Genomic DNA, 24264 nt, shown 5'->3' on the forward strand with positions numbered 1-24264 from the left:
CCCAAAAGGGCCCCCCCCCCCAGCGGGTTTGGCTCAGCACCCCCTGACCACCATGCCTGATGGTTCTTGGCAAGGTGTTTTCACTGAGAAGAGTGAAAGGCAAATCCCAAGCACCTGGATTCTTTCAAAGCTCTTATGGAAGAAATGCTTCATTTGTGAATAAATAAGAAGTTCCTTCCCTGTGTATTTCCCATCTAAACAATAACCGCGCCTGTCTGCCTGGTGTTTCAATGGACACAGGTTGACGCTGTTGCTACGTTCCCGGCTCTGCGGGAAAGAAAGGGCTGTTGACAGGGGAAGCTTCCAAGTTTGAAGCGGGGATGGGAGAAACAGTTAACCACAGGAAACACAATTAACAATGCTTAGGAAATTGTTCACATGGCAATTAATTCTGCATGCCTACCACCACTTAAAGTCAGGCTGCATTCTATTAAGGTTAAAAACCTATCTTCAAACAATACAGCTCAGATAGATGGCTGCAGATTTGCAGATTAGGGCGGCGAGGTGTGTGTGTGTGTGTGTGTGTGTGTGTGTGCGCGCGCGCGCGCGTGTGCTTTTCTCTTACGCGCTTTACCATCTCAGAACCACATTTTCTTCCTCTGCGTTACTCTGAAGGGTTCAGCCTGCTGTTGCAACTTTTTGAGATGATAAATACTAATAAGAATAAGTGACATTTACTGTACACTTTCTGTCAAGGTAACACCTAATTTTCTCCTGCAGTTTATCCATTCTATGTAGGTCACTTACTTGAAGAGACCAGATTCTATTGCCTCAAATAATGACATATTTTCACCATACAGAGGTCAGGAAATGAGAACTAATCGTGGTGGCTTTGAGATAACGATAGCTTCTGATTTGTAATTACCAGGTGATGGGAGCCAAGGAATTAGCTATTTTCAAATGATTTTTTTTTTTTAAAGATGCTGGTGGGTTCTTGGGGCCTGCCTGGGCCAGCCACTGCCATGCTGAAGATGCAGCCCTTTGGAGGAGGGTCTCTGTGAGTCAAGGTACATGCGGACAGGTGACAGGTACCAGCTGCATTTAGGGCCAGCAGCAACCAAGCTTTGACGGTCACATCTGTAGAAGGAGGCAGTAGCGCCCCCTGCAGGCAAAGACATCAACCTCCCCCAGGAACCACCCATGGGGAGCTATCATCAAAACTGTGGTCCTCTTGCAGTGCTCAGTCTTGTCACCAGGGGACAGAGCACATTGCAAGGATACACTCTGGGAGCACAACAGACCCTAATCCAACTGAACATAAAGGGGATCTCCCAACACTGCATCCTCTGTGGTTTCAAGGTCGCCTCCCTTCCCCCTCCACCACCTCCTTTGGTTTTGTTTGGAGTTCTACAGTATCTTTTTACTTTTTTTTTTTTTAAATGTATCCTGAAAACAAGAAAACCAAAGACAGGGTGCAAAGGGTTTGGGTCAGAGTATACGAGTGACTTCACAGACAACTCCCAGAAGTGAAAAGAGAACTCAGGAAGTGAGATGGAGATGGGGAAGTGGGGAAAAGCCAAATCTGGTGAGCAGGAGACCCGTCCTCCCAGCAGAGGCAACGCGACAAAAATGAAACTCAAGTTCAGGCATATTTCCTGTTGTTGGACTGAACGGTAAGTAAATAAGTGAGAATTATATCGGGGGTACAACCACCTTCTTGTTGTTTGGGGGTGTCTGAAATAGGCTTTTGTTGGCACTGATTTTTTTTTTCCCTTGATCAGCCATTCCTTGTCTTTTACTTGAGTAAGAAAATGAGACTATCTTTCTGGCCTGTGGGAACGGACTCAAGGGTCCTTAGGATAAAGACCCAGGGGAGCTGGGAAGTAAATGAGTTTTCTGACTAATGAGAATTCTGCTTCTTATTCTGCTCCCGATTTGTTCTATGGGTTCGGCTGAGAAATCAGCCTTTCAATCAATCTCTCCCTTTACCTTTTGCAAAGGTTTCTGTCACAGGTGGAACAAAAGTTCCTTAAAGCCCAGAGAGAGGTGAGGCACCTGTATGCCCCAGAAAATCCAACAGGGCCTTACACCTAAGTGCATCCAAGTTTACCAGAATAGATAATGGTACATGGGGGAAAACTTGGAAGCCTGCCTTGCGGAGCAAGATATGCTCGTAAATAAAAACACATAATACAAGGGGCAGTGGGTGAGATAAAATGGCACTGGTAGCAATATAGACTAGTTTGCAAAAGAAGGCTGTTTTTGTTATCATTGTATCAAATACCTGCTGCCAATTATGGAAGCCCCCCGGAGCATGGTGGTAGCTGTTTTTTGTTTGTTTGTTTGTTTGGTACTGGGGATTGAACCCAGGGGTACTTAACCACTGAGCCACATACCCAGCCCTTTTCTTTTTTTTATTTTGAGACAGGGTCTAACTAAATTGCTCATAGCCTCGCTAAGTTGCTGAGGTTGGCTTTGAACTTTCAATCCTCCTGCCTTAGCTTCTCAAAGCTGCTGGGATTACAGGCATGTGCCATTGCACCCAGCCAAGGTATGGCAGTAGCCATTCTGCAGACATTCTCTGCAGGGAGATGCTGTTGTCACCCTCAATTTGCCAACTATTGACTGAAGTTTGATTACAGGGAGATTTCATAAGCATGGTGGAATTGTAACAGGATGGAGCTTCTCTGCTTCATCTTTCATATTGATCTTGTTACAAAGTCTATGGGCAAATGGTGTCTCAGCAAAGCCTGTCTGTCTCAAAACTTGTGACTTTCTCAGCAGGGTTGATCAATGGCTGTCCATCATAGGTACCCCAGCCCCCTGCCCCCAGGGAGGTTACACTTGATGACCTGGTTGAATTTGGGTGTGGCCATGTGACCTGGCAGCACACACTTTATTACATAATCATCCTGGCTCTTGAGTAAAGGTGGCATCAAAGCCATGGTGGTTCAGTGGAAGAACACAGAAGGAGTAAAGAAAGAAACTGTAAGTTGTGAGCCACCTAGGGTTTGGGGTTCTTTATTACAGAAGCATGTCTGAGTCAACCTTGACTTATAAAGAAAATGGGAGATGCCATTTTTTTTTTTTTTTTTTAACGAAAGGTCTTTGTCTATTCTTTAGAATTTGGGTCAGGATCCTTTCTGAAACTCAAGCAGGAAGGGTTAACACTTGTTCAGGGCCACTATTGTTGTTTCCGGCAGCAACAAAATGTAGTTCTTTGAATATTATGCCTTAGTACCGCCAGCTCTGATGAACTCTCAGAGACAGATTCAGGGAGCTGAGAATCCTTGGAGTAGACATAGTTCTGGCTACTTCATCTTGAGATTTTGTGTAAATGCTGGATTCATCAATTAACATTTCACTGGACAAGAAATCTTGGATGCACTAGGGTGGTCCCTCTCCATTCCCTCCCTTGAATAGTCCAGCAACTCATTCCAAAAGGTCCGATTCAGGCCAAGATAGGGTCAGAGTTGAAATGAGTTTGGGAGGCCCTCTCCCTGAGGTCACCCCTGCCTCCGGTTGATAGCCAAATGTACCATTCATCATGATTTGTCAGGCTCCCCCCAGAGAGACCCTTGGATAGAAAAATGGGGCTCCATGGGTCAGCAAGGATGGGTCAGGAAGGGCTCCAAGGAGGAGCTGGTGGAATCCAGGTGGCAACTGGGAAAACAGCCACTAAAAACACAGCAGGCAGCCAAGTTCTGGAAGTATCTCTCTGGCTAATTGGAGAAAACTTTCACAGAGTGTTGAAAAGGAACCAAGGCCGTATGGAAGGACCACACACAGATCCTGGGTTTCAGTAAGAACAATAAATAGACCTTCCTGGAGTTAGTTTGATGATTTCTTATTGAAGTTGCTATGTTTTGGTGCCAGATGGGCTCTGAAGAAATACTCAGAGGGAGCCAAAGTAGGAGAGAGAGGGAGGTTGTGGGGGAACCAAGAATTCTCCAGCAACCACAGGACAAGGAGAGGTAGGCCTGGAAAAGTGGTAGCTGTGAAGGGGGTTGTCTGAAATAGTAATTAGGGTTTGTGTGGGCCCTGCTGGGTGCCATTTAGGACCTTCCTTGTTCATTGGCTGGCAGAGGATCAACCTGACAAGAGAGTCAATCAATATGTCAGCAATACTTCCCAGAGAGCTGCTCAGCCCCTGCTTGTCAAAGAGGGCAAACATGGAAGCCACGGATGCTCTCTGTTTGCTGAGCAGGCCCCCAGGAGCAAGGGGTATCTTTAAAGATCAGTCTTGTCGATATTTAACCCGAGGAAGAGATTGGACTTTCCTTTGAAAATGGAAGACTGCAGGCCAGGCAGAGCTCAGGGAGGGACCGAAGGGAACTGAGCCTGCCCGGTCTGGTGGCTGAGTGTGCCGTCAGGTGCACAAGGGGGTCTTTGAGAGGATGGCAAAGCTCATTCACAAACCGGGAGGATGTCGGGAAGGGTCAGGCCTGGGTCTCCCTGTCTCTGCACCAACCAATTAAGTCCACGATGCCAGGACTCCTGTGGGAAACGCAGCCGATTCCAAACCACCCCTGCTGAGAGGGGAACACTGCAGCAGGATCATCGGGGCTAACCCTGAACTCAGGCACGCAGCCCGGAAAGGCACCTTGGCAATCAGTGGTGAAAATGAACACATGCAAATGAGCTTCCTCGGTGATGAGGACAATTCACTTTTATTTGACAACGTACCAGGGATTGGGAAGATTACTTTAACATGGCCTTTGTTCATTACTTATCATTTAGCCAATGTTCGTGGAGCACCCACTGTGCACGAGGCGTGTCCATCAGGAATAAAGCCGCCCAACAAAACAAAATCCTCGCTCTCATGGAACTTATGTTCTAGCAAGCGACGGAGAAATGAAACAGAATTGAAAAGCAGAGTGGGGGTCAGGGAGTGCCAGAGGGGTAAGGGATGAGAAACTGGAATTTTTTTTTTTTTTAATGTTTTCCAGTTTCCAACTGGCCAGGGGTGGTGTCTGAGCAAAGCCCTCAAGGATGGGACAGCAGCCGATGCTGACGGAGTGGGGAAGGGATTCTGAACTGGAGTGGAGAAACAGGGAGGGAGTGGGAGCAGGTGCATTTGGGGGGAAACTGTTTTAGTCAGCTTTTGCATCACTGTGGCCAAAAAAGTTGACAAGAACAATTCATAGGAGAAAAAGCTTCGCTGGGGTTCACAGTTTCAGAGGGTTGGCTAACTCCATATCTCCGGGACCAAGGTGATACAGAACTTCATGGCAGAAAGCAAGGCAGAGGAAAGTGGCCCAGCCCATGGCAACAGGAAGCTGAGCTCTGCTGACCAGCAAGGAACTATAAACCCCAAAAGCATGGCCCCAGTGACCTCTTTCCCCAGCTACACCCTACGTGCCTGTAGTCACCATGTGATTAATTCATTCAAGTGGATGAATCCACTCATCAGGTTACACCTCTTATAATCTAATCATTTCACCTCTGAAAATCCTCGCATTGTCTTACACATGAGCTTTTGGGAAACACAATATAGCCAAATCATGATCAGGACTTTGCCTTTTCTTTGGATGAGATTCGAGATGTTGGAAGAATATTATTTTGAAGAAGATGAAAGCTCATTTTATTCCGTTCTCGTGGGAAATGCTAATATAATCTACATCGTATAGATAAGGAAATTGGGGCTTACAGAGGTTAAGTGACTTGCCCCAAAAATCACAGAGTCAGCAAACAGAAAATCTGGAACTCAGACCCTGACACATGCAGGAAGCGCTCCAAACCCCATGATGTCCTACTAGTGACTCCATTCCACATTTTTTTTTTTTTTCTGAAGGACACCTGCCCTCTGAGTTTTCAATCACTACTTAGTTAAGACTGAAGAGGACTGGAAATTCTTATCAAATATTGCTGCTCATGAACAGATACCTCCTTTTGTATATGGTCATTAGTCTACCACGAATATGCCCTTGGGCAGGAACTAGAATGCTATTTAACTTAAAAACAAACAAACAAACAAACAAAAAACCCCCTTGCCATTGTCAATATAAAATCAATCTATTTGGCACCTTTGGTGGATGGTCAGGCTGACTAGCAATCAAGTTTGGTGACTTTTCCCTGTCCAGTTTGCTTCTTGTCATTTTGGAGTACAGGTGAGGACAATGATTTTTTCCCTTTCCTTTTTGAGGACAGAGTGGGAAGCCTCTGTGGTGCCTTAATGACATTCTTTTTAAGAACACTGTCAGTGCCAAAATTACTGACTGCCTAAGAGAAGAGATGAAGATAAACCATGAGGGATAACATTCTCGAAAATGCCTTAAGTCTTAAAAAAGGAGTTAAAAAAATTTAAATCTCAAAGGAGTTAAAAAAAAAATAAAAAAGCCCTTCTCACTGCCTTGGTGAAATGATTGTCTTATTTTCCCCAGACAGTGTTGCGATCCACTGAATGGAATAAAATTTCAAAGCACCACATGGAAGTGACGCCCACAAATCCCTTTCCTCGTAATGGGATTTGTGCACCCATCTCCCAAGAACGCTCTGAAAACTTGCTTGTCTCTGTCCAACTTCCCGCTCGCAGCTTCCAAAATGGCTGCAAAGCTCATGCCCCAGGAGTTGCACAGGAGAGGAAGGATGAGCAGGGGATGTGATCCCTGAATCCTAGCACGACCGCTTGACAGGGGAGGGGGGCTCTGTGGAAACACCACTGCGTGCATCTCTCCGGCACTCTCATCTTCCAGCTGTGGTCCTAAAATGTCCTCAGCAGGGATTTTATCTGTTGCTTCCTAATTCTAGATTCTTGCAGAAAAGTAGAGAGGCTTTCTGTCCCCTCCTGCATATCTGCCGTGAGGACAAGGTGACGGTTCCATGAGGCAGCTCTGGGACCAGGGAGCAGTATGTTTCTGAGACAAGAAGAATCCACACAGAAGGACCAGCACATTAATCTGTTCTGGTGACAGACTCAGGATGGTACTGCTAGTGCAAAGTGGGATGAGATTAATCAATTCCTGTGTTTGGAAGAAGCAAAAGAGGCTCCTTACAGCTTATGGATGTACAGAGCCCTGGGGCTGGTGTCCTCCCTCACCTGTCCCCTTGGATCCCCCATTACAGGTGCACTGCAGGTGGCCATGTTGATACTGTGGGCGGGTGCCGTCTGGTGTGCTGCAGTGACCTCTAACGACACCCTCTTGCTCTCAGCATCACCAGGCAGATCAATACGCAAGACAGACACCCATGCTCCAGCCACTCTCCTTTCCCTGTGCAGAGAGCCCGGGAATGCACCCGGCTGGCGGGCTTCGGATGCCACTCAGGCAGGCCATTGTCCGCCAAACTGCTCATCCTCATGCAGATAAACACACGCCTGAAGCCGCTGGCCACACAAGGTATCATTTCCCACCTCAGACCACCCAGCTCCTGCTGCTATTTTTCCCAGGAAAGAAATAAAATAAAAGCCTTTCTTTCTCTAAGAATGGGCCCATGTGATCAAAATACCTTTAGAGAATGATAATATCGGGAGGTTTTATTCACCAAATAAATCATGGTCTGGGATTTTAAGAGCTTTTGTGATAACAAAACACATCCCCACAATCCACACCTAGACACCTAGACGCATCTTTCTCCTGCCCGAGCTTGTCATTCAGTGTTGACAACCCAAACAATATTTGTCTTTCTTCAGAGAGCAGCAACCGGCAACCCTGTTAAAGAGAGGGCAGATCCGCCAGACCACCGACGACAAAGGAAAGGCAAGCCGGGCGGCACATGGCACATGGCCACCGGAATCCTAGGAAGCAGACATTATGAATGTTTTAGAGGATAAGATGTCATATTGATCGGGAGATGTGCAACGTGTGCTGGAACAAAGAGGAGAACTCTCCCGTGAAATACAGCCTTGTGCGAGGGGGAGCCGCGCGGGGTCAGGCGTCCGCCTGTTGTGGCCCTGGCCAGACTCTGCTCTCCAGCAAGTTCTTCCCTCAGCTGCTGCAAACAAATGGAGGGAGGGGCCGGCTTATTTTCTATCCTGAGTCCTAGGCAGCCCCCAAGCAACAGCTCCCAAAGAGTCCTCTGATCTGAACTCCAGGGTCCACCATCCGGCAGGTGGAAGCCAGACAGAAGAATCGAGACGGAGAGGGGCTTAGGCATCAGGCAAAGGAGCAACCGTCCCTGTCCTAGGCCCTGGGACACAGCAGATTCATTCTAGGCAGGGTTCAAGTTTATGCTCTGCTGCTCGTAAGCAGGTGACCCTGGGCAAACCTCTCTACCACCACTTTCCTTGGCTAAGCTGAAAGCTAACATTTTTTTTTTGTCAAGCACCGTTTAAGTCCTTTATACGCATCTTCACACACTCCTTATGATGACCTAGAGGAAGGTACTGTCAGCTTCCCATTTTACAGAGGTAGAGATGGAGGCATGGAGGGGATGGAAGGGCTGGTGGGGGACAGCTGCTTTTGGAACCAAGCACACGCCATTACCTCCATTTTCTTGCCCTTAGTGATGGGGGTGTGTTCTGCGAAATACGGCGATAGGCGATTGTGTCACTGTGAGGCCACACAGTGCATTTACACAAACTAGGACAGCTATGATGTTGCCGTGGGATAGAATTTGTGGAACACTGTTCTAGAGGGCAGCACATGACTGTATCTCCACGGAGTGACGGATGATGCTCCCCCCCACCCGCTGACATGTCATGGTAGTAATGCAATCAGGGAGCTGGGGGTTCCTGTGCCCAGGAGCCACTTGGGAAGCCCGTCTCATCTCCTGCTGGGTTCTCTGGTCATCACTAAGATGGCTCGCTTTTATTAAGCCTGAGCATGTGCCAATCCCTAGGCTAAGCAGTTGTTACCAATTTTACGAGCCGGGATCCCTGCTTTCATAGTTTGCAGATGAAGAAACTGATGCTCAGAGGAATGAAGTACCAAGCAGCTGGTAGGTAGTGTGACACCTAGGCCTGCTCTCAAGGGCCACACTACCCCTTCCACAGCAGGACAGCACCAGCACAACCCCAAGTCCCAGAGAACAGGGGGACAGTTCCCCTGTGAGGCCTTCCCTTATCTGAACCCTCCTTCAGAGACACCTCTGTGCTCTGTTTACAGCATTGTAGGAAGGGAGGCAGAACCCACTCAAGATGGGCCTCAAGGGTCACCTGGTCCCCACCCTTGCTGTACAGACAGATGGTGAGCATGTGCCTCACTGAAGTGAAATGATGTGCCCAAGGTCATGAAGACTCCTGGCTGGCTAAGCAAAGATTTTGACCTTGTCTTTCAATTCCTTTCCCCCTCATTTTCTTCCCTCTCTTTAAAGACAGAAAATTCTGAAAACTTGCAACGTGATGCTTTATTACAGAGACAACCAGGGGACTTCAAAGAACCCCCCTTTCCTCATACCGAAGATTTATATTATCCCTACCTGCTGGTGAGGGCATGAACAAAATAACCTGTTAATAAAATTAGCCAACAAAGGGGCGTTTGGACCCTCTGATCCTCAACTCAGGGACAAATGGCTTCGACTGCAAAATTCAAACCAGGATCTAAATCCACGTTCCTGTTTCCACCTGGCCCAACCATGCCACGGCCGGCAGCCTGTTCTTCCAGGAGTGAGAAACGCGTTGGAGAAATGAGGATGTTGAACAAATTCTGCAGGTAATTTTCATTTCAGATTGGTCATTTGTTCAGCAAAGCCAAATTAGGCACATGGGGAGGCTGCCAGTGTCCCTTTCAATTTTTAATTTTTGACATGGTTAGCTCAAGTTTTTTTTTTTTTTTTCTTTTTCCCTTCCACTCAGAAATAAAAAAAAAAAAAAATCCTGGATTAGCAAATTGGGCTTGATCTTTCTCTTAAATGGTTTTTAGTTAAGTGGATGTCACATGGCTAACCTGAAACATTTAAAACCTGATTCTGATGGAAAGGAACATGGAATTAGTTCTATCTCCCAGGGCCTGATTAGGTGGTAGGGAATGAAGCCACGCAACACGGCCGCCTGCCCTCCCTGCTCTGCGATCCGCTGAATAGCAACACAGTTAACTTCCTTCAAGGAGAAAGTGAATCTGGGAAAAAAGAAAGGATAATTTCTTTTTTGGAAAGCAAGCTACCGGTACCTACCAAAAAGAAAAAAAAAAAAAAAAAGAACTGCGTTTTCATCTGCAATTAGATAAATGACACAATTAGACTTATTTTGAGTTGGTGACAATTTAGTTAATAGAGCTAATTTCAAGGGTTTTATGTGACACTCAAGTCCCACACGTTCTTTCGTGTTAAAGGTACACACTGCTCTCAACAGGCAGCGGGAGGCAGACGGCTGTGACACCTTCGCCTTACACAGAGCATCTCAGTGACAGCAGGAGGACGTCGGACATGCTTGTGCTACCCCCTCCACCTTGTGGCTTGGGTCCCAGCCTGCATCCTAGCTCCACGGGGAGCCCAAGCCAGGCAGGACCTACCCCACCTTGGAGGGGCTAGCATCTCCTCTAATATCAGTGACACGGTTTCTATATGGCTTCTGCCCTCCCATCTCAGGCAGGAGAGCAACCCTCAAAGTATGTGCTAGTGGTATGAAGAGGGTGCAAAAATCTTCTATTTTTTAAAAAAATATTTTTACTTATTTATTTTTATGTGATGCTGAGATTCAAACCCAGTGCCTCACACATGCAAGGCAAGTGATCTACCACTGAGCTACAACCCCAGTCCCAAACGTCATCTATTTATGGTGTGTAAGAAATGGGTACTCTGAAGAGTGATTAGATTCAATGAGGTCATTAGGGTAGAGCCCCCTGATGGAATTTTGGTGACTTTATAAACAGACGGAGAAAGACCACATAGAGAAACACTCACATTTCAGCCCAGGGGCCCTTGCCAGAGCTTATATCATGCTGTTTAGACCTCCAAATTGTAAGACAAAATCAACTTCATTTCTTTATAAAGCATCCTGCCTCCAGTGTCTTGTCACAGTAAGGAGAAATTGACTAATAGAATCAGGTCCCCTGGACCTGCACATTCAGAACTAAAGAAAGATGAGGCCTGTGTAAAATTTACCAACTTGTTTTCATTGCTTAGTGCTTTTAGAGTAAAGGGTCTAAATGTGCCCTGTACTTGATTCTGTTCAACTTTACAGGACACTCTGGAGGTGGATATCTTATTATTCCTGTTTTACAGATAAAGAGAGCTTATTACAGTCATACAACATACCTAAGGTCTGGGGTTGCTAGATTTTTTTTTCTTTTAATTTGCTAAATCTGGCTGCTCTACCAAGGTCGCATAGTTAGGACTAAATCTCAGAGACATCTTTGTTCTTCTGCAGCCCCAGGAACAGCCCTCTAATTAGTGCCCTCCACATCTCTAATCTTTGCTCTCTGTCAGGAACAACCATCCCAGGTAACCAAAGTTAGGCCTCTCCTTGGAAATGTCCATGCTTTCTGTTTTTTTTTTCTACCCATATATTCATTTGCATTCTGCTTCTGGGCTAGAACTTCCCAAAGAAATATCACCCAAGCCACACAACAATTTAAAAAATTGCTAATAACAGATTAAACAAGTATAAGCAAATGTAATAATACGTCTTAACCCTACATCTCCAAAAGGTTATCAGCTCAACCCAAATATACAGGTGACAAATGAGACTTTTTGTTTGTTTGTTTATTTTTGCTCAAAGTCCTGAAAATCTGGTTTGTATTTCATATTTACACTGTATTGTGGTTCTGATGCTAAATGGTCAACAATAAAATTCATGTCCCGCCAAAAACAATAAAGGCATTGGTAAGTAAAAACATTTATGCTTCATTTTTAAAATTTAAATGAATTGACAGGAAACACAATTCAGCTCTTCAGTTGCACTGAACACGTGTCAAGTGACTGGCAGTCACACGTGCCCACTGGACAGAGCAGATCCTGACCATGTGGACTGACTGGGTTCCCCTGGGTCCTTTCCTCTCATGCTCCTGGGATATCCCATATGCACACCTCTCACACATCCCTCTACCTCGTGGGGTAGCTACTTAGTACCCATTATCCTCTGCCCTGCCATTTTGAGCCTTGACCACCTTGAAAGGTGAGAGTTACTTCTTTACCCGCTTTCTAATCTGCCTCTACAACCAGCATCAGGCTTAGGACACCACAGTGCATAAGAAATGTTTGCTGAAGGAAAGAAATAACTGAAAATTTGTGTTTTAAAAATTTGCTCTTTTCAGAATGTTATTCAGCTTTGAAGAAGAATGAAATTATGGAATTTACCAGTAAATGGATAAAGTTGGAGAATATCATGCTAAGCAAAATAAGCCAATCCCTCCAAACCAAAGGACGAGTGTCTTCTCTAATATGCGGATGCGAATTCACAACTAGGGGGTGGGGCACTAGAGAAGAATAGAGTTACCTTAGATCAGGTAGAGGGAAGTGAAGGGAGGGGAGGGAAGAAGATGTGGGGATAGGAAGGAGAGTAAAATGAAACAGACATTATTATTTTATGTACATATGTGACTGCATGACCAATGTGATTCCACAACATGTACAATCAGAAAAATGAGGAATTCTATCCTATCTATGTATGATAGATCAAAGTGCATAAATGCATTCTACTCTCATTAATTAAAACAAATACAAAATTTTTAAAAATTTGCTCTTTTCATCTTTCAGTGTTCCGGGTTGACAATAACAATGGTAATAGTAATAAGTAATATCTTGAGTTCTAACTCTGCCAGGCTCTGGGGTTACTACCTGCTTTTAAGGCATTTCTCATTTGATTATTATAACAAAATCGACTCTGAGCCCAGTCATCAATGACCATCTTCGTGGATTTTACTGAATCTGATTTCCATTAGTATTATCATTTATTGACTATATTAAAAAGTCAAAGCCAGGAGCTGTGGTGCATGCAGGTCAGCCCAGCTACTCAGAATGCTGAGGCAAGAGGATTGCAAGTTCGAAGCCAGTTTGGACAATGCAGCGAGACCATTTCAAAAAATTATAAAGGACTGGGGATGATGTGGTCCTGTGATAGAGCACTTGCCCAGCATGCATGCTGTCCTGATTTTTATATTTATTTATAAAAATAAATATAAAAATCAATCCCCTTTCGAAAAACATGAGTCAATGTAGCTTTATTTCAAAATAACACCTATGAAATAAAAAGCTTGCAATGTTAGTTATAAGGTTTTGTGATACCTTAGAAAAAAATATAACCATTAAAATAAAGAAATTTGCCCAGGTGGTTCACAATGTACATCATATTTTCACATGATGTTATTTGTCAATTAAATAAATACTAGAATACGATTTAAAAGATGAGAACCTAGCTTCAGAACCCACCATCACCCAGAGGCACTCTGCATACTAGCAGTGGGCTGAGGGCCACGCTGGGGGGACACTACCCCGTGCTGGGTAGTGGCTAACCTTCACATTGGTCTTTTACTTCCCTGGGACCTCCATGATTTCTGAGCTTCACCTCTCATCGCACAGTGGGCTCACACAGAAAACACCAGCAGTGGAGGCAAGTGGGAGGGAGACCCTCTTTTGCCTTCTCTCTTCTCATTATTTCTAGCTGTGAAAAAAAAGCTAGTCACAAGCAAATCACAAGACCTAACCCAACCCGCCCTCTGACTGAGGATACTTTGCTTCTGTAGGGCCAGGGGACGAAGACCGCCTCAGGGGTCAGTCCTTTCTACTATGGGATTTCCTGTGTGATATCAGACTACATCAGGAGAGTCCCAAAGCCTCTTCCTCTGTCCCACCTGCCTTCCTTCAGCCCACCCTAGGGGGTCTCCACCACCCAGCCCACCCTAGACATCTTCCCAGAATATGCTTAACACAATAAAAGCAGCAGCAACCCCTGGGCACCTGGTATGCCCCCTGCCCTGCCAGTCCCCAGTGCGACCCTCGATAGCAAGAAGGGCCATGCCAGCACAGTGCTTGCCCTGGGCCAGACACTGTCTGACCCACTTAAATACGTAGATGTGAAATTGCCAATTTTATTGGTAGATCAGATATGATAGAATAGCATCAATTTTATATGGTTCAACTTAATATGTTAATCACTTCATTTCATAGCTCTAGGAGGCAGATATTTTTATTAGTCCCATTTTTATAGCCAAAGACACCAGAGGAGGGAGAGAGTAAGTACTTTGCCCATGCCATTCTGCCAGCAGTGGTAGGTTTGGCTTTGAACTTGGGGACTCTGGTTCAGCAGTGTCAACTGCAATGCTTTCTGTCTCACATAATAGAAGTGCCTAAACCTAGGTTCTGAGTTTCCAGTACATATTGGGGACACTCTACTTGTATGGAACGACAGAATACAGTAGTCAGAGCAGCTCTAGACTCGGCAGAGTTGGCTTCAGATCAGTGTCCTGGTCCTGTTGTTAGTATCTGTGAGGCTGTGGGAGAGGTTTCTTTTCCTTCCCCCTCCCTCCCTCTTTTTTTCTTTTCTTCTCTTAGACCCTCAGTTTCCTCATTCATAAAATAGGAATATTAAGGCCCACTACCAAGCATACAAAACACTTAGCTCAGGGCTCCACACAGAATCAGGAGCCCCGCCCACAGCAGCTATTGTGTGGACTGACTGAGCAATACCATCCGTAAAAAACACCTTTCACATGCCAAATAGCTAGGCCCCAAGCAGAGAGCCTGTTCTTCAACTGGCAATGCCCTGCCTTTTGAATTAAAATCAGAGCATCCTATATAAGAAAATACTTGAGGATCATCTCCAGACTCGTTTTACAGAAGAGGTTACAGAGACCTAGAAGGGTGGATTCTGTGCAGAGGCCATTTACCTGCATTGAGAAGCAGAGCTCCCTGAGCTGATTCTCATCCACCTTACTGCATGAACCCTGGAAGCTGCAGTCTGTTTGCAGTAAGCTTCCGGGGAACCTCAGGGCTGCTGACCCGGCTCACATATTTCATGCACACATGAAACGCGGGTGGGCGGGGGAGCAACAGGAAACTGTGGTTGTGAGGTGCAGCTGGGGCGGGCTCAGGGACGGGAGTGGAAACATTCTGAGTGATGTCCATCAACCTTCTTGAAAGCCAGAGAAGTGTGTTTCCTATGCAAATGAAGCTTCAAGACAAGCCCTCAACCTCCATCTTTCCACCCAAATTTCCACCTTTAATCCCTTCCTATATAGACATTTTGAAAATGTTGATGTGTAAAAAGCCTATCAAAGGGCAATATTTTCTGCCTCTAGCCTGATATCTGCAAATTCAGGGTGCTTCCACCAGTGGTCACCATCCCGAAGCAGGCAGAGGCTAGCGCAGCCTCATGGAGCACAGTTAACAGCACTTCCTAGCTCCTGTTCCTTGCCTGGGGTCCAGGCAGGCCCTGGGGATGCCATGATGACCAAGAGACTCTGCTCCTGTCCTCAAAAAGTTCAGCTTAGACCTGTTGTTTCAGGCTGTGGTTGCCAGACTAGCAGAATCAGCTTCACCCAGAACTTGTTAGAAATGCAAATTATGCGCCCCCCCCCTCCAGGTTTCCAAATCAGAAACTCAGGGGTGGAGGCAGAGTATGTGCGTATTAAGGAAACCTGTAGGTGATTCGGATGAATGCACGAGTTTGAGACACCAGGTATTACTGAGACCAAGTTGATGGCAATTCATTAAAGGGCACGAGAGCAAGGATGAAGCACCTCCTGTGGATTTCCAGGAAGGTCGAGGAGATGAGAGAACCCAGACACCTCCCTCCAGGTAGGGGCACTAGATCTCTGCACACATAGGCAGCATGTCAGGAGCTGCTGTAAGATGCAAAGTGGAAAGGAGGTGGTTAGCCGGGGTGGGAAGATGGAAAAACAAGTTGCCAAAGCCAGGTTGAGCCAAAGTGCAATGGTGCACCGGACAGGTCCTCTCTGCTCACCTCCTCTCCTGCCAGCTCACCTCCTCTCCTGCCAGCTCCGGAGCAGAGACCCACTGCCTGCTTCCAAACCCTGAAGCGCCCCTTGTCTGAGTGCTTTCCCATCGCATCGGAAGTTTCCTCGGCCCCCATCCAACACTCCCAGGACTCTGCTTTCCAAATGACCACCATTAATGGATGTGCAATTATAGGGACTATGAATGATTTAAGCCAAACATATAAACTCTAAGAGTAGAAATTTGAGGCAATGTTCCAGGTAGAGGGAGAGAGATTTTCAGGCAGGAGATGTTTTCAACAATGGCTCTGAAATGGCATTCGGGGCAGGCTCACCTCTCCGTTGTCAGATGAACCCTGGCTGCAGAGGTGCAACTTGGGGGATTTCAGCTCTGTTTGGAGCAGTGATCATCCCTCCTCCCCTCTTTCAGGCACAGAGCTGCCCAAAGCAGATGACCCATGGGGGGTCCCCCAGTGATATCCTGTGTAAACACCTTCCTGGAAGCATTCCCAGGGAAATTCCTTTTTGAGCTGAGCAGCTATGCATTAGCTTAGGACTCTTGGGCCTCAGCTTGACATAACTTGTGTAGCAAATGGTCTTTCTTTCTTTCTTCTTCTTTTTTTTTTCTTGGAAGGCTATGAAGGTAGCTCATGAAAGTAAGGAGAAGCTGGCCAATCCAGCTCTGCCTCTTTTGCTCTGTCAGTGGGTTAATGGGTTTTGCTGTGGGTTGAAGGGTTGTCCTTTCAACCTAAACTCACATGTTAAAATCTTATTCCCCAAGATGATAGTATTAGGAGGCCTTTGGGAAGTGACTAAGTGATGAGTCACCTTAAAAAATGGGATCAATGCCCCTTAGAGGAGAACCCAATTGTAAGCTGGCACTGACTATGAATGAGAAAGGAAGCCCTTTCCAGGCCTTGAAGTTAATAAAGCCTTCATTTTGGACTTCCCAAACACCAGAACTATGAGAATTAAATTTCTGTTATTTATAAGCTACCAAGTCTCTTGTATTTTGTTATAGCAAAACCAAAGAGAACCAAAGACAGGCTTTATCTACAAGGGGAGAACCATGTGCACAGGGAGTGCTGTACCCATGTACCTACCTACTTGGGCTGCTAGGCAAGGGCTTTAAATGGGGTCACATGCCCATTTTGGGGGGTGGGGTCCAATCATGGCTGGTGAGATAAGGTGATACTATTGACTCTGTTGAGGTTCAGCATCTTCTGGCTTGAAGAGAGGGCTGAGTGGCCACTAAGCAAAGTCACTAGGCTTAGCAAATAAAATACAGGATGCCAATTACATTTGCATTTTCCATGCAATAACTTGGGACACACTTATAGTAAAAACATTTACACTGTTTACTTCACTTCAAATATAACTGGGCACCTTACATTTAATCTGGCCACCCATCACCAAGGGACTTAGTGTGAACCAGTCAGGCTCCCCGATTTTGTGTCTACCACACTTGTGTAAGAGCTTGAGGAGAAGGTAAAGAGGTCCTTGTGAAGGGAAGTCCTGTCCACACCCAGAGTCCCCCTAGAGCCCCTTCTGGTGTTGTGCTGGGATGGCTCTCTGCCCAGATGAGAATCCAGATCAAGCATCCACACTTCCCCCAAAGTGTCAGAACTGCCTGGCTGTCTGGTGTGCAAAGCATATGGACTCCTCTTTTTATCAACCACATTGATTCCTGGGTGGAACCTGAAGATTTATCCGAAAATTCAGCTAGGATCAAATTGTGATCCCTCTCTTGCCAAAGCTCCTGGAGACATCTGATATTGAGGAAGGCAGCATGTGGCATGAGGCTCACTGGAGGGCCCCATGCTATCTCTGAGGCTGGGCGCCGCGCTTCTCCCTAGAAGGCACACTATAGCGCACTATAACCCCCTCAGCTCTGTTCCTCCCTGGTACGGGCAGAAAATTTGGAATTTAAAGATCTCTGCAAGCTCCACTGTGGAGTTGTGGATTCCTGTGGATATTTACTAAACTTGCTCTGCAGACAAGGCACAAACCATTTTTTCTCTTCCCTCTGGAAGGAAGTTTATTACACAAAGTAATAGGTGGTTGTCTTCTTACTACCACATAAATCTGCTATAGTACCTGTGTGCCGAACTTCTTAGACAGCAAGAACAAACAGTTGTTACTGGAACATTCCACACAGAGGAAAACAATCAAACTCGAAGCAGAGGCAACACGGCAAACAAAACTTACATACAGATTTATTCTGTTAGAATATTTAACACCACCTTTCTCTCGCCATGCACAAAAGTTAATTCAAAATGGATCAAGGAGCTTGATATCAAATCAGAGACACGCCGTCTGATAGAAGAAAAAGTTGGCTAGGATCTACATACTGTGGGGTCGGGCTCCAAATTCCTCAATAGGACACCCATAGCACAAAAGTTAATAACTAGAATCAACAAATGGGACTTACTCAAACTAAAAAGTTTTTTCTCAGCAAAAGAAACAATAAGAGAGGTAAATAGAGAGCCTACATCCTGGGAACAAATCTTTACTCCTCNCCTTAAAAAAAAAAAAAAAAAAAAAAAAGAATATTTAACACCAGATAGAGCTGCCCAAAGCTGAAGTCCTACTATATTTCCAAAAGCTATGAAATCAAAGGGTTTCCCCTTTATCTTTCTTTGGACAACATCTTTTCATCTGGTCATGAGGAGTGACATTTTCAGCACCAAGAGATGAAAAGGAACCCTGAGCACACGTGTGGCCCAAAATGTGCTACCCGAAAGCCAGGGGGTAAAGTATCAAGCTCCAATTCAGGATACACAAAAGCCAATCCAGGGGCAACACCAGTTCTAGGCAGGATTTTGAGCTGAACACTTTTCCCTTTGTGCTCTCTAATCTCCTGGCAGAAGCCACGGTGTCTGAGAGACCCAAGCAAAGTACTGGATAGTTTTTGTGAAACAAAAAGCCAGCCTAGGGCCTTCTGGGCAGAGTTTTGGGAACTCAGGAGAAGACTCCTTGTGGGAGAAGCCCAGCTGCTTAGAGCAGTCTTCTTCATGAAGTGGCCATGACCTCAGAGTTGGCCAGAAATGTCCTCCCTGCAGTCTGGAGCTTTCTCCCTGCCAGGAACCAACTCTCATTGGTGAGGGTGGCTCTTCTTTCTCCAAGCTTCCTGGGAGATGGGCTTCTAGGTCCCTTTGTGTCTCAGGTCCTGGCAGGTGCACATGCTACCACCATGTCCATATGGAGGGATTGCCACTTTAGTAAGGTATTTAGCTAATTAGTTTATTCCTGCAGAGATGGTCTCATTCCTCCTTATTTGATATCCTTATTTCACAGAGAAACTGGAAGGCTGAGTGATCTCATGAATGATTTAGATCTTAGGTTCCCTCCCTGAATGCCGCTGCAGGTTCTGGCAGGGTAAGTAACTGTGTCTGGCTGGTTTGCTACTATACACCTAGAACCTATCATAGTAAAAGTACTCTTGATTTAGCACTTTTCCTTTTGCCAAATATTGTACTGAGAGATGTTCAAGAACGATCTCCTTGCATCTTTACAAAACCCATACGAGATAGGTATTATCACAGGATCCACTTAACAGAGACCTGTTCTTGTGTAGCTTGTAAGAAATTCTGGGGTGTGATCCTGGGCAGCCTGGATTCTGGAACCTGTTCTCATTCCTCGTGCCAGGAAATATTTGTTTGATATATTAATAAATAAGTGGATGGCTTATCAAGCATGATTGAAGTGCTTCTGATGACCACTGTATGGCTTCCTCCCTTAGATATCAGGCCCAGAATTCACGTAACAATCTCTAAAAGGATTGTCTATTCCAGCATTCGCTCTGCCTCTCGAACCTTCCACGCCCTCTGCATCTCACTGCTACTTCACCTGTGAGAGTGCACACGATTTCTGAAACCCTACTACAACTCATCCCTTGTTATGGGATTGCTAATTGCCAATCCCCATGTCAGTGGAAAATGTTGAGTAGGTGGATCCTGCTTCTACCTGCCATTCGCATTAAGAGAAGTATCCTCCATTCTCAAGGGAAGGGTGAGTCAGGCCTCTGCAGGCAGGACCAAGCTTCTTCACCCTAGGTGACAAGAAAAGGCTGACTCAAGGTCATACCTGGAGAAGAACAAAGAATTCAAGAGTGCTACACTCTCATCATCCCTGGAGAGCTGAACAGAAACTCTAATAAATTAGAAGATGCATTTTTCTTAGTATACAGACCCACCTCCAATACGGGTGAGCCCCCATCACAGCCCTGGGGAGTGGTCTGCCACCCCGGGTTCTTGAAAGGGAGTGCGTCCCAATTGCGAGGTTCAGCTGCCATCTCAAGACTCGACGATGAGCAATTAGGCTCCCATTGCTGGCCACTGCAATTTGTTGTGGCAGTTATTTTAGTTTAAATAACTTCTGGGTGGTCTCTACATATTGAAAATATCACCTCCATCTGTTAACATGTCACTTATTTAAAGACAGAAACAGAACCACCACAATAACAAAAACCCACCAGCGGTTAGTACTTCTGCCAAACCCAGACAATACCTCCTGCTCTAACCTCATGTCAAAATGGCCGCTGCCCTGATCCATAAAGTCATGACTGCTCTTTGGAATTTGGGCCCAGGTGCTAGAAAAGAGAACACCAGAGCCAGGCACAGTGGCACACACTTGTAATTCCTGTAGCTCAGGAGGCTGAGGCAGGAGGATCGCTAGCCTCTTCAAAAGCCAGCCTCCTCAAAAGCGAGACGCTAAGCAACTCAGTGAGACCCTGTTCTAAATAAAATACAAAATAGGGCTGGGGATGTGGCTCAGTGGTCGAGTGCCTCTGAGTTCAGTCCCTGGTACTGCCTCTATCGCCCCCCAAAAAGAAAACACCAGAAAAAGCCCTACCTGTACAAATGTCACTCTGCTCCCCAATCAAGCCACATAAACCTGATACATGAAGGGTCCCTCTGCCCCTGGATTCCAATTTTCAATTCCTATTGGAGACATCTAGTGTTGTCACTATCACATCATCTGTTAACGTTCCTTGTCAACAGAGAACAATTACCCAGCGCTAAAACACACGGAGAGAGAGGAAAAAAAATATTCTACTTTCCAAACCAATTTTCAAGAATTGCTACTAAAGAGAAGTGTCAACCCCTTCTCCACTTTAATCATTTTCAAAACTTTTAATGAATCTTTTCTTTTAAACAAATAATGCCATTAGCATGGATGCTATGCAAATGAAATGCAGGGCCTGTATTTGTTTGGCTTCCTCAAAATTGTTTCCGAAACCTGATCACATCAAATATTTTTCAGTTTATGCAAAACAGAACCTCTCAATACGTTTTTTTTGAAGACTGTGTAGTTTTCCATTTGCATGTTAGTCCCCAGTGGTAAATTTACACTTTGAATGTAGGATTAACAAATTTCCATGTCTGTACTGCACTTTGAAACTTAAAATGATAAAGAAGTTACTTTCGTATGCCAAGGGCCTTAAGAATCTGCAAGCCAATGACCTTATAGGTACCTGGATGCTGGAGCTTAGCACAGAGACGGTACCTGGGAAACCTGTGTTCCCATAGTAACACCATCTTTGCATTTATCTGCTTCATACAGTGTTCTTTCAAAACCTGATCTTGGGTCATCTTGGAGAATTCAGGGACAAGAATACATTTTCTGCAGCTAAGAAATCATTCAGGTCCTGGGACTCACAAATTTGCATCTCCAGCCCTTTTCCAAACTGCTCTTTCCCAGTTTGGCGTGCGGGCCCTGGCTCTGCCAGTCTTCCTGTCAGTGAACAATGTTGCGGCTTGAGAGAGCTATGCATGATCACACTTACTGTAGCATCAACTAGTTTGTTCTTAATTGTCCTGAGATCCTAGAAAGGAAACAAGCGTCTGTGCTGACAGAGGAGCTCAGCGTGAACTCTCATTTTTCACATGGAGCTAATTAAAAACTGAAATTAGTTAAATATGGAAATGACACTTGCAAGCACTTTAGTAGAATTCTGGCAAAATCCCTCTGGAGTGCTGTGACATTACCTGCTGCTTCGAAACTCCCCAACTGAATTTCACAGTTAAAAGGCTGAGCAAAGGGAAAGTTATTATTGAGATTTCGGATTCAGAACGTGTCTGTAAAACTCCAAATTAAATTTCATGGCTGGCCCTTGAGTGGCTGGCGGTAGAGAACGCAGGCCAATGGAGTGGGCTGCTCACAATGTCTGCACGCGGGAGCTCCAATTACCCCTCTTTAGGTATGGTGCTGTGGGTGGCACAGGCGCGACAATCAGAAGGTTAGCGGATGTGCTTCTCCTGGAATCTGACTCAAAGCGCTTCACAAGCACACAAATGCCAACCCAGGAAGGAGCCTGGACGCGTGCGTGGGGCTTGATGGGGCTGATTATGAAAATCAAGCAGATTGCTTAGGGGTGGCAAAACACACATCTTAACATGAGGAGTCTACCTCGTAGGTCTACCTTTATCCATCCATCATCCATCCATCCACATTCTCTGTAGCTCTATATATCTGTATTTGCATACCTACATGAGTGTATGTGTCTATCTATCTCGATATACGAATGTATGTGTGTACACACACACACACACACACACACACGCCCACAATCTCCCTCCACAAATGCATGTATCTTGTAGGCATTTCACAGTGTGGTGCCTAATTGGATTACCCCATCTTCAAGCAGGGAGATCAAACAGCTTGAGCCTTTGGGGAGGGTGAGCATGGACTTCCCTAAAGACCCCTGGGAGGACAGGCTTTCCAAACGGCCCTGATGAAGAGGAACCTCTCCGGGGCAGGTGGCAGGAAAGCCTCCTCCAGGATGCTAGGTCCCTTGTGACAGGCCAAAGCTGCAGCGTTTGCCCAGGGCAAATTATGATGTTTGCCTGCATCTGCATACAATTTAATTAAACCCGCCTCTGTGTCTGATGGCTCTGGATCTGTGGCAGAGTATTTGGGAAGTCCAGCCACTCTCCTAACAACTGGAGTGTTGTGATTTTATTGTTTTTCCAACACCCCATCCATTTGTCCTTGAGGCATTCCCTCCCTCTGGACCCTGGCCATGACTGAGGCAGGCAGGCGTCCCTGCCTGGGCAGGCCAGCGAGAGGAGCCACTTGGTGCCAAAGCAGCCCTGCTCCGGAGTCGGCTGGCAGGGAGCCGCCGGCGGCCGGGCTGCCAGAGAGTTTTCTGGCAGCTCCCTGCTCGTCTTCCCATCACATTCGGGCTTTCCAGTCCTCGCCTGGAAATCATCGGCTTACCCAGCTGGATGGGTGGAACGCTGCAGCTGTACCATCAGGTTGGCTTATTTTTATTGAATTTTGAATATCCAATTTCAAAGCAATTCAAATGAATTTGCCCAAGGCCTCGGATCAGCGTGGCTGCCGACACTCTCTGCAGTAGGGTTTCGAAGTTCATATTTCTAAACAAAGGCAAGATTACAGAAGCTTCGCTTGTCAGAACCAGTGCCTCTAAAGAACCTTCTCTACCAACTCTATTAGGCCACATGCGGACAGCAGCAAAAGCCATTGTGCTAATCCAAGTCCCTCGCTACCCGAGCGCTGGTGGCCAAGCAAACTTCTTCCACTGATTAAAGAAAGGCAGAGGAGTGGGGTGTGGAAGTGTTTAATAAGCTGGCACATGCAACACTGACTGCAGAGTGCCTGCTGGATGGACAAGCTGTACCCAAGAGTGACACTGAATGGGCAGAGCGGGCAGGGGTGGGGGGCAGGGCTGCCTTCCATGCCTCTAATATCAGAGCAAAAAAGCAACCATTCAGGAAATCAGGGACAATGCTGAGCTTGTTGCAACAATTCTTCCCCATCCCTTCCCATCAAGATGAGAATTAAAAACAAAGAAACCTGATGCATGTGTTGGTATAACTGGACGGATGACATGAATGCTCCATCTCTGGTGGTTTCTGCCAGGTCCAAAAAAACCTATCTTCCCTCACTCCCACTATGCTATTCTGATCACACTGCACTCATGCCTAGAAGGCATTTATTTTAAATGCACAAAGCCAAACTTAACCCAAGTGGTAGAGGCTGCAGAGTCATGCAGAAGAATGGGACTCCCGAGAAAAAGCGCTACACAGCATCCATGGCCCTGGGAGGCTGGACGGTGAAAATATAACCTGCTCTGATTTCTTTCAGTAGGACTTGGGAGACATTTAGGGCTTGGCACTCATTGAGAACGGTTCTTAAGAAGCCTTGGGACAAAACCAATTCAATAACTATCGATGTTCACAATCTGTCAACTTCTCCCCCAGGGGTTAAAAAAAATATCAGCAGAGAGCAATTGGGATGTGAAACTTAGAGTGACCCTGGACAGCAAGCTTCCTGAAGCAGGGCTGCTTTCTGGGCTTCCTTGGTATCATATCCCTGACACCTAGCCCAGCGCTACTCATCAGGGATATGTAATGAATATTTGTGGAATGAATGAATGAATGAATGAATGAATGAATAAAGAATTAAACAAAGTCTGCTTTTGTTGTACGTCACTAGGAATAGAGTACAGGTTTTAGAGTTAGAAAGATTCTCCAAATGACCACTTCACTGTTACATGATGTTGCAAAAATCATATCCAGATCTCAGT

The 24264-nt window shown here is 45.8% G+C and overlaps 1 protein-coding gene across 20 annotated transcripts in view; it reads right to left on the reverse strand.

Moving 5' to 3' along the window:
- Tenm2 (teneurin transmembrane protein 2) overlaps nt 1-24264 on the reverse strand; it is a 1198434-nt gene that overhangs the window by 182852 nt on the left and 991318 nt on the right. The gene's annotated exons all lie outside the window — the stretch shown is intronic.

This window comes from Marmota marmota, unplaced genomic scaffold, assembly GCF_001458135.2.
Source record: "Marmota marmota marmota unplaced genomic scaffold, marMar, whole genome shotgun sequence".
Taxonomy (NCBI): Eukaryota; Metazoa; Chordata; class Mammalia; order Rodentia; family Sciuridae; genus Marmota; species Marmota marmota.